Source organism: Amblyomma mixtum, chromosome 2, assembly GCF_055824585.1.
Source record: "Amblyomma mixtum isolate Tamu chromosome 2, ASM5582458v1, whole genome shotgun sequence".
In the NCBI taxonomy this organism is placed as follows: Eukaryota; Metazoa; Arthropoda; class Arachnida; order Ixodida; family Ixodidae; genus Amblyomma; species Amblyomma mixtum.
Genome location: NC_143013.1, coordinates 150,694,644 through 150,703,931, shown reverse-complemented (window position 1 = coordinate 150,703,931; position 9,288 = coordinate 150,694,644). Strand labels below are relative to the sequence as shown.

The 9,288-nt window shown below is 52.5% G+C and overlaps 1 long non-coding RNA gene across 1 annotated transcript; it reads right to left on the bottom strand.

Moving 5' to 3' along the window:
* Window positions 1-1,402: 1,402 nt before the first annotated feature.
* LOC149361268 (uncharacterized) lies at window positions 1,403-7,930 on the bottom strand. The gene is made up of 2 exons (XR_016288928.1): window positions 7,787-7,930; window positions 1,403-6,925 (listed from the first exon to the last, which is right to left on the bottom strand). It is a non-coding gene; the product is annotated as an uncharacterized LOC149361268 (long non-coding RNA).
* Between the last annotated feature and the right edge of the window lie 1,358 nt (window positions 7,931-9,288).

The following is a 9,288-nucleotide window of genomic DNA, read 5'->3' as shown; positions in this document are numbered from 1 at the left end:
GAATTCAAAACTGTCTTTTTGTGTAGGCTTACAGAGCCTTTTTACGTGTATGTAAATTTATGCTAATGACTTTGGAAATTGCTTTGGAAATGGTTTTGGAAATTGCCTCGTAACATTCCTGTTACAGCTCACAATTCGCTTTCTGCACGTCATGTTTGATTGAACCTGATTATATCCCCAAGCTTGTTTGTTGCACCTCAAACACTGTTGCCCTTTCAGAGTTATTCCACTGATTGACTCCATTCGAGTGCAAGCAACAAATGGTTGTGTTGCTTCTGATTTCGAAATATGGCTGTCTGCATGACGGGCAACAACATAAGTGCTCTGGATGGCTTTCATCATTCATCTATAAGATATCTGTAACTTTCAGAATTGGTTAAAGGAAGAACTGAAGGATGCTGTAAGAGTCATTAGCAGCTTGTTTTTTACATTATTTTACAATGAACTTGCAATGTTGACAAGTTCTTGCTCAGTGTGCATGTTGTCATGTACAGGTCCCTGCAGTATCGAAGGGAACCATTTTGCACTAAAAGATAATTTTTTGGTTATTTGTTTGCTGAAGTTGAAAATGATTAATGGGTACTTACGCCAAGACGAAAATTATAAAACAGCAAAACGTGAGCTTATTGCTCATTATTGAGAAGTAATCATTAACTGAATGCTCGAACTTTGTTTGCTTTCACCCTAAATGGGCCTTTACAGTCTCGACAAGTTGCTACTAAGCAAGCAAACGCACACATGGCCACACGCAGCCTCACTGAGCTTGCTCAGTATGCACATAAGCACGCACAGCTTCGGCAAGCCCCCTCTCAGCACGCAGATGTCCACGTACAGAGAGTTCTCCACGAGAGTCCACGATTTCTTACACGCAAAGAGTGTGCGTGAACGTCTATCAGCTCACAGTACGCGCATATGTACACACAGGACGCACAGAATGCGTACAGGTAACGCACAATTTCTGCGCATTCGTGTGCAAAATGAACGTGATCGTACAAAAATCACTGTTCTCGTGCAAACTCACGCAGAGTTTTTTCAATAGGGTAGGCAGAGACAGGCAGCGCTATTACGGCGACTTACTGTCAAGTTACATCGCATCTGCACCAGATAAATTTTGGAGAAGCATTGGCCCTTTATCAAAACAGTGTGAGGTGTTTGATGTGAATGGCACGTTGACTCTTGACAGCAAAGATATAGCAAACTTTTGTAATGCACACTTCATATTTGTATTTACCAAAGATAACGACAGTTTACCATTGTTAAGGACGAGGTAGCAGCACCCCACCGCTGCCACCAGTTTGTTAAGGACGAGGTAGCAGCATCCCACCGCTGCCACCAGTTTGTTAAATACGAGGTAGCATGGTCGTGTGCCGGAGAGAGAATTGAGGGACGTCTGGAACGAGGCTGCTGGAAAAAGACAATGAGAGAGGACTTTATACAGGAATATTTACAAGTGAGCTGCAGGAACGCTGCATCACGACAGCTCAACAGGAGACCATGATGACAAAAGCTCTTCGGCCGTGCCGCTGCCGGCTTTTTAAGAGTTCCCTTCCCTAGGGTCCCTAGATGGGGGCCGGGTTTCACTGGCACCAATCACAGACACACACGCACTCACTCACTCCCGAGAGATCACGCCGTCGTCACGCGCTGGGAGAGGGGAACGATGCCATCCACGTAGCGCAGACGCCGGAATGTCCATGAGCGGCGTTCGCGCGCATTTCGAACGCGCGTTCACACTCGGTGTACGGGAAACGCTCGCTCAACCGGGCAGACGGACGCGGCTTCCGTGGCAATCCAGGCGCTCGCCAAACGCGCGTCTCGGGGTTTGTCGGCGTTTCGCTGCTGCCATGTCTTCCCCACGACGAAGGCGAGACGTAACAGACTGCCCCGCCAGGGGAAGGAGATCCCGATGGACAGGGGACAGCATCCGCTGTCCGGAGGGATGTCGCTTGAGGCTGGTCTCAACCGGAGTCGGTTGTCTCTCGGCGGTTCTGGAGCTCAGCGCACCCCGAAGTCTTCCTTTGCATGTGCAGGTTCCCAAAGGGCACTGCAAAGTGACTCCTGCTCCGCTAGCGTTAGAACCACGCCGAAAACCCAACCGCTCAGTCCGCAAGCACGACACAATCCCCACTAAGCAATGCCAGGCTATTTGCCTCTTACAAAGTCAATTAATCACTGGGAGTAGTTCAGCAGCACTCACAAAACTCCCACAGATCGGCACATTACACCACAAAGCGCATCTCAATTTAAAACAATAAACAAAACCAATTGGTTCAAAATCATACATCAGGAAGAAAAACTACCAGCAAACTGCAACTATGATGCTAACTCTTGCGCTAGGGACCTCAATTTAAGCTATCGGCATTACCTTTCAGACTTTCCTTTTTGTGAGAAGGGTCGATGAGGCTGCGCAGGAGACGCCAAATCCCCTTCGAGCTCATCTGACGCGCTGCCGAGTTGCAGCGTTCTATCCAATTGGTGTCTGTGAGCTGGGCGGCATATGCCCTTCGATGCACCTGCCCGGCCGACTGGCTCAGGTGGATGGCATAAAACACGCACTCTACGCAGACGACATTACAATCTGGACCACCGAGGGGAGCCTTGGGGAGATGGAGGACCGCCTTCAGCAGGCCGCCTCCATAGTCGAAGCATATGCTGCCGACTGTGGTCTCCATTGTGCTCCCGCCAAATCAGAGCTTCTACACGTCAGGACAAACCACAAGGACAACACGTCTCTACACATATCTCTGTCGGGCGGTCCCATCAGAGAAGTGGCGGAGCTCCGGATCCTGGGTCTGTTCATCAATAACAAACTAAGGCCGGACTCTACTATAGCGAAACTCAAGAGCATAGGTGAACAGGTAGGGCGCATGATCCGCCGTGTTTCCAACAAGCGGGGTGGTCTGCGGGGCAGGGACGCGCTACGGCTCGCCTATGCCCTCGTGACCAGCCGGATCCTTTACGCCGTGCCGTACCTACGCACCACCAAACAACAAGACGAGCGCATTGACGCCATCATCAGGAAGGCAACAAAGCGAGCACTGGACCTCCCGGTGGCTACCTCCAACGCCAAACTGAAGGCGTTGAGAGTGGTAAACTCCTATCAGGAGTTGCGGGAGGCCCACCTCGTGAACCAATATACGCGGCTATCGCAGACGGTGCCTGGGCGCCGCCTTCTAAACCGCTTACACATCCAACACACATGCATACCAGAGGGGACGGAGAACATCCCGGTGCTGTGGCGCAACATGCTCTTGGTCGCGCCGCTCCCGCGTAACATGGACATGGCTTCACATGAAGGCAGACGACAAGCGCGGGTTCTCACGCTTGAGAGGCAATATGGTTATAAAGAGGGCGTCTATTACGTGGACATCACAGGGCCGTCGCCCGCGGGATTCTTCACGGCTGCCATAGTCCACCAGGGAATGAATGTCGATGGGCTATCTTTTCGGGCACCAAATTCAACACGAGCGGAAGAAGTCGCAATAGCTCTCGCTGCCGCCGATCCAAAATCGAAAACGGTAATCACAGACTCTCGCCGGGCCTGTGAACATTATCTTGCAGGCGAAATATCACCTCTTGCCTCGCAAATTCTAAGACGCGCTCTCGCCGATCCAACTCGCACAAAAGTGATCTGGGCTCCTGGCCACCAGGGTCTACGAGGCAATGAGGCCGCTGATGCGGCCGCCCGAGCGCTCACACACCGGGCTCCTCATCCTAGCTCTCATGGCTCAGAAGCTCATAAACCGCTTCTGCGGTTCCGCGAAATCCTAATTTATTATTGCGACAGCCACCGTCTCTACCCGGCACCCGCCAAGGGGCTGAGTAAGGCGGAGGAGCGAACTCTGCGGAGCCTGCAGACAGGAACCCTTCTCTGCCCTGCAATAGCAAAACACTTCGATCCGAACACAGATGGGCGCTGCCCGCACTGTGGAGAGATCTGCGATATCTTTCACATGGTGTGGGCATGTACTCAGAATCCTCACCTTCCCCCCTCCCCCACCCCCACCCGAGAGGCATGGGAGACTGCCCTCCTCAACTGCTCCACACTGGAGTCCCAAAGGGCTCTGGTCAAGCGGGCGCGAGACGGGGCCTCGTCATGCGGTGTCCCGGACTAAGGATACCGACCATGCAGCAGGGTTTTTTAACCCTCAAGCTCTCTTTGATTAAAGTTTTTCTCCACCACCCTTTTTGTGATGTATTCCGATCCGTAATGAGCACATTTCATTCTGAATATCAGCATACTGCCGTCACCTTGCATATCCCCGCAAAGATTCGCTCAACATCGGAGCCAAAGTCACCTTAATTTCCCAAATTCCAAAAAAAAATATCAAGCGACTCCAGGCGCTTATGCTAGTGGCCTAAATGGCCCGTCTGGCTAGCACTTCGCGTTTTAACGGACGCTGCTACACATGGGCACCACAAGTGCATTTTTCGAAACAATCTTTATCAAAAGAAACGCTTTCAATGCAAACAACGCGTCGGAAACCTATTCCTGCTCAAAACTTTTCTTTGCTGCAAAACTTTTTGTCTGCAGGAATGGTTTAAAAAAGAAAAAGCAAACAGCAGAGACATCCTCGGAATCCGCTGCTAACGAGCCGCACCGCGGCTCAAAGGGGTCGCCTATTCTTCAACCGCGCCCTGCGCGGACGCACACCAACAGTGGCTTTAGCAGCCGACAATTCACAAAAATCGAAGGGCTTAACTCCGCTTCGACACCTGCGAGCCCCAGACACTACGCGACATTGATTTGTTCCGCACCCCGGCCGCGCGTCTTCAACACCCGAGTAGCGTCTGAACATTTGAATGCGAGGGGATGACGGTCGCGCATGAAGGAAACGCCTACGAGAACTCCTTTCTCGATGCGGCAATGTCCTTCGACTGGAACGGGTTCTGCGGCGTTCTTTCATGCGGTAGCTGGGCGTCCTCTACGACCCGCTGCGAGGTTCACGCGTCCTGCAAGAAGTACCGCAGGGTCGCCATAACGGGTCAGGTGGCTTTTGTTTTTTCTGAACGCGCCCAGTCAGTCTGGCCCGTTTTCGGCGCCTGTCGCGTCTGGAGTACTCGGTTGACTCGCGGTAAATCTCCTTACAACAAAGCGTCGTCTCCAAACTTCGGCTGCTATTGTTCGCCGGCCGCTTCGAAGAAATGTCTCCCGTGATTCCCTCATTGGGCCGGCCGGTGAGCTCACTATTCTCTTCCTGAGAGAAAACGCCAGCCTCACTTTTCAAAATAGTCTCGGCCTCAGAGTTCGAGACGGACGCTTCTTTCTTAGCACTGAAAGTGCTCGCAAACAAAGCAGGTCGCTCGGCTTTGTTTTCGATGGGAATCCTGCAACTCACAGCTTGCTCTTGATTCCCATTAAACTCGGCCTTCGCAGAACTTTGATCATGACCTTCCTCGAATAACACAAGGACTACTTTTCCCTGGTCACTGAGACCTTCGGCGTCTTTCTCCTGGGTATTATCCTCTTGACCGCAGGAATCAGCCTCCTTCCCGGAAAGTGCATGCTTCTCTGGGCTCAAAACCAACGCATTGCCCCTTTCCTTATTTATAGCAGTGCCTACATTATCGCCCGAGCCCTCACGGCTGGCGGATCTGCACTCTTCCTCGTTGCTAGCCTTAGTGCCTACATTATCCCCCAAAACCCTCACGGCTTGTGGATCTGCACTCTTCGCTAGCTTTTCGACCGAACTCATCGGTCCTCGCTGCCGAAGTGGCCTTTCTTTCCTGGACCAAACCTGTCCTATACCGCCACTTCTGCACAGCCTTCGTGTCATCCGGCGACTCAGAGGAGCTCCTAACTCGGTCCCTGACACTCTCACGGTGTAGCTTGCCACCGTCAATTTGGCCTTCCAAATCTGCCTCCGCGGGAATTCGAAAGTATCGGAGGAGCGCACTTTTAGTTATTGCATAGTTGTGGGCATCCTCGTCAGACAACCTCGCCCAGACATTACAAGGTTCACATGGGAGAAATCCCATCAACACAGTTGGCCAATAACTCTGGTCAAGCTGCTCCTCCATGCAAATTCTCTCAAAATTTTCCAGAAAAGTTCCGAAATTTTCGCCTTTTCTCAAAAACCTTAAGCGAGATCGCGTTCTCATACTTCTGATGGCATTAAGTTCACGCGTGAGTTCCCGCATCTCGCTTTCGTATTCCTGTTCTCGCAGCTCTCTTTCGCGTTACTGTCTCCGCAGCTCTCTTTCGCGTTCCTGGTTTTCTCTACGTTCTAGTTCCTCTTGTTCTCTTTTTGCCAATTCTCTCTCCTCAATGGTCTCAAGGCATTCCGCAAGCTCGTCATCTTCAGCCTCCAACGCAAGAATAGCCTTCAGCAGTTCTGGTTTTCTGAGTTTGTCTGATACCTCCGGACCCAACTCTTTCGCAAGCTCCAGTAACTTTGGTTTGCGCAGCGGCTTCAAATCCGTGGCTGCTCCGAGTGCTGCTTCTCTACTGCCCGCTATTGTCTTGCTGCAACTAACCCAGCAGCAACGACAACCCAATTACCAGCTCTGTTCCTGACACTAACAAAAGCCTGGCAAAACTCAGCAGAAGAAAGTCCCGCACTCACCAAACCTCGCAGCCAAGAATCCTGCGCATTCGGTCCGCTGCAGGCAACCAGTCATCACAAAGGGCTGTTGCACTGCCCCCGACTCGCCGTTCTGCTGCTCAGCGTCCCGTTGTCCGCAACTCTCCGCTGGCGTCCGATGTTTCGCGTCCCATTGTCCGCAACTCTCCGCTGGCGTCCGATGTTTCGCGTCCCACCGCTGCCAACCAGTTTGTTAAGGACGAGGTAGCAGCACCCCACCGCTGCCACCAGTTTGCTAAGGACGAGGTAGCAGCATCCCACCGCTGCCACCAGTTTGTTAAATTCGAGGTAGCATGGTCGTGTGCCGGAGAGACAATCCAGGGACGTCTGGAACGAGGCTGCTGGAAAAAGACAATGAGAGAGGACTTTATACAGGAATATTTACAAGTGAGCTGCAGGAACTTGCATCACGACAGCTCAACAGGAGACCATGATGACAAAAACTCTTCGGCCGTGCCGCTGCCGGCTTTTTAAGAGTTCCCTTCCCTAGGGTCCCTAGATGGGGGCCGAGTTTCACTGGCACCAATCACAGACACACACGCACTCACTCACTCCCGAGAGATCACGCCGTCGTCACGCGCTGGGAGAGGGGAACGATGCCATCCACGTAGCGCAGACGCCGGAATGTCCATGAGCGGCGTTCGCGCGCATTTCGAACGCGCGTTCACACTCGGTGTACGGGAAACGCCCGCTCAACCGGGCAGACGGACGCGGCTTCCGTGGCAATCCAGGCGCTCACCCAACGCGCGTGTCGGGGTTTGTCGGCGTTTCGCTGCTGCCATGTCGTTGTCTTCCCCACGACGAAGGCGAGACGTAACACCATGTTACGATGTTACATACCTGCCTCCTATACCTGTTCAGATAACTGAAGAGGGCATCTTGATTATGATTCTTAATCTTGACATCCGAAAATCTTCCGGCCCAGATGATATCCCGAACGAATTTCTGAAACGTGTGGTGTTTAAAATTGGGGAGATAAACACGTTCTCCCCGCTTAACCGCGGCCGACACAGTTCAAAGCCGCGCGGACCCCACCCCGTGGACGCGTATGCTACCGAGCGCTCGCCGACCACGGCGCGCCTTGCTCTGCGGGAAGAAAGGAACGACACACTGGCTGACACAAACAAGGCATTTATTGCTATAACAACAATAACGCCAGCTAGCAACAAAATACACTGAGGAATCGAGGACGTCCGACTCACCAGCACGGTTACGAACGAACGTTCGCCCACGGTAGGGCAGGGGAAAAGCTCCGAGGCCGGACGGGACGAGCGAAGGCGAACATGTTTCCACACGAGGCCGCCCGCCGGCGAAGAGCGGAGCGTTACGCGTGAACGTCCACGCGCTTCCCCGGTCCGGAGCAAAAGAGAACCCGTCTTCCCCCGCGCGCGAGCGGCAAAACACGCCATCCGTGGCGCTGGTGTCGCGGCGACAGGTGGGCAGCTAACGTATTTAATTATTTATACAGAAAGAGCGTTGACTCACATTGGCGGAAAAGAACTAGAAAACTAACCAGTAAGTATGCCGGTCATGAGGACGGAGAAAGAAAGAGCATTAAACGGCAGGTTAAAAACGCGGAAGTTAAAAATTGGATGTATTCAATGGAAAAGAAACATAGTGTAGAACTATATCGATACTGGAAAAGGCAGATCAGGAAAGAATTTTTCTATGATAACTCAAGAGGCAGTGCCCTACTTTTTGGAGCTAGGTCAGGGTGTCTTAGAACGCGCAGCTACCAAAAGAAATTTAACGAAGAAGATGACACATGTGCAGTGTGTGGTAGATCTGTGGAAACAATTGAACACCTCGTAATCAAATGTGATGGTATCCATCAGGATGTCGATGCAGGCGCAGTCACTCTTCCTGAGGCCCTAGGGTTTAAAGATAACAATGGTCATGTAAATAAGTTTGCAGTGGAAGTTAGCAAAAAGCGATTGGAGGATTGGTGGCTGAAAAGCAGAGATGTGGCATAAGGTTAGAATGGTAGGAAACCGTAGGTAACGGTGATGGCGATTCTTAATGAGAATTGCCAACACAGTAAACAAAAAATAATAAAGAAAAGATGAGCATGGTAGCAATTGCACCACCCCGTTTCAAAGGGGGCGCTCCTATCCATCCTTCCTTCCATTCATCCATCCATCCATCCATCCATCCATCCATCCATCCATCCATCCGTCCGTCCGCCCGTCCGTCTGTCCGTCCGTCCGTCCATATATCCGTCCGTCCCTCCCTCCCTCCCTGCGTCCGTCCGTCCGTCCGTCCGTCCGTCCGTCCATCCATCCATCCATCCATCCATCCGTCCATCCGTCCATCCGTCCGTCCGTCCGTCCGTCCGTCCGCCCATATATCCGTCCGTCCCTCCCTCCCTCTCTGCGTCCGTCCGTCCGTCCGTCCGTCCGTCCGTCCGTCCGTCCGTCCGTCCGTCCATCCATCCATCCATCCATCCATCCATCCATCCGTCCGTCCGTCCGTCCGTCCGTCCGTCCATCCGTCCGTCCATCCATCCATCCATCCATCCATCCATCCGTCCGTCCGTCCATCCGTCCGTCCGTCCATCCATCCATCCATCCATCCATCCATCCGTCCGTCCGTCCATCCGTCCGTCCATCCGTCCGTCCATCCGTCCATTCGTCCGTCCATCCGTCCGTCCGTCCATCCAGCGAGCGAGCGCCCTGCCCTGTTAAACTAACACAACTAAAGAGAG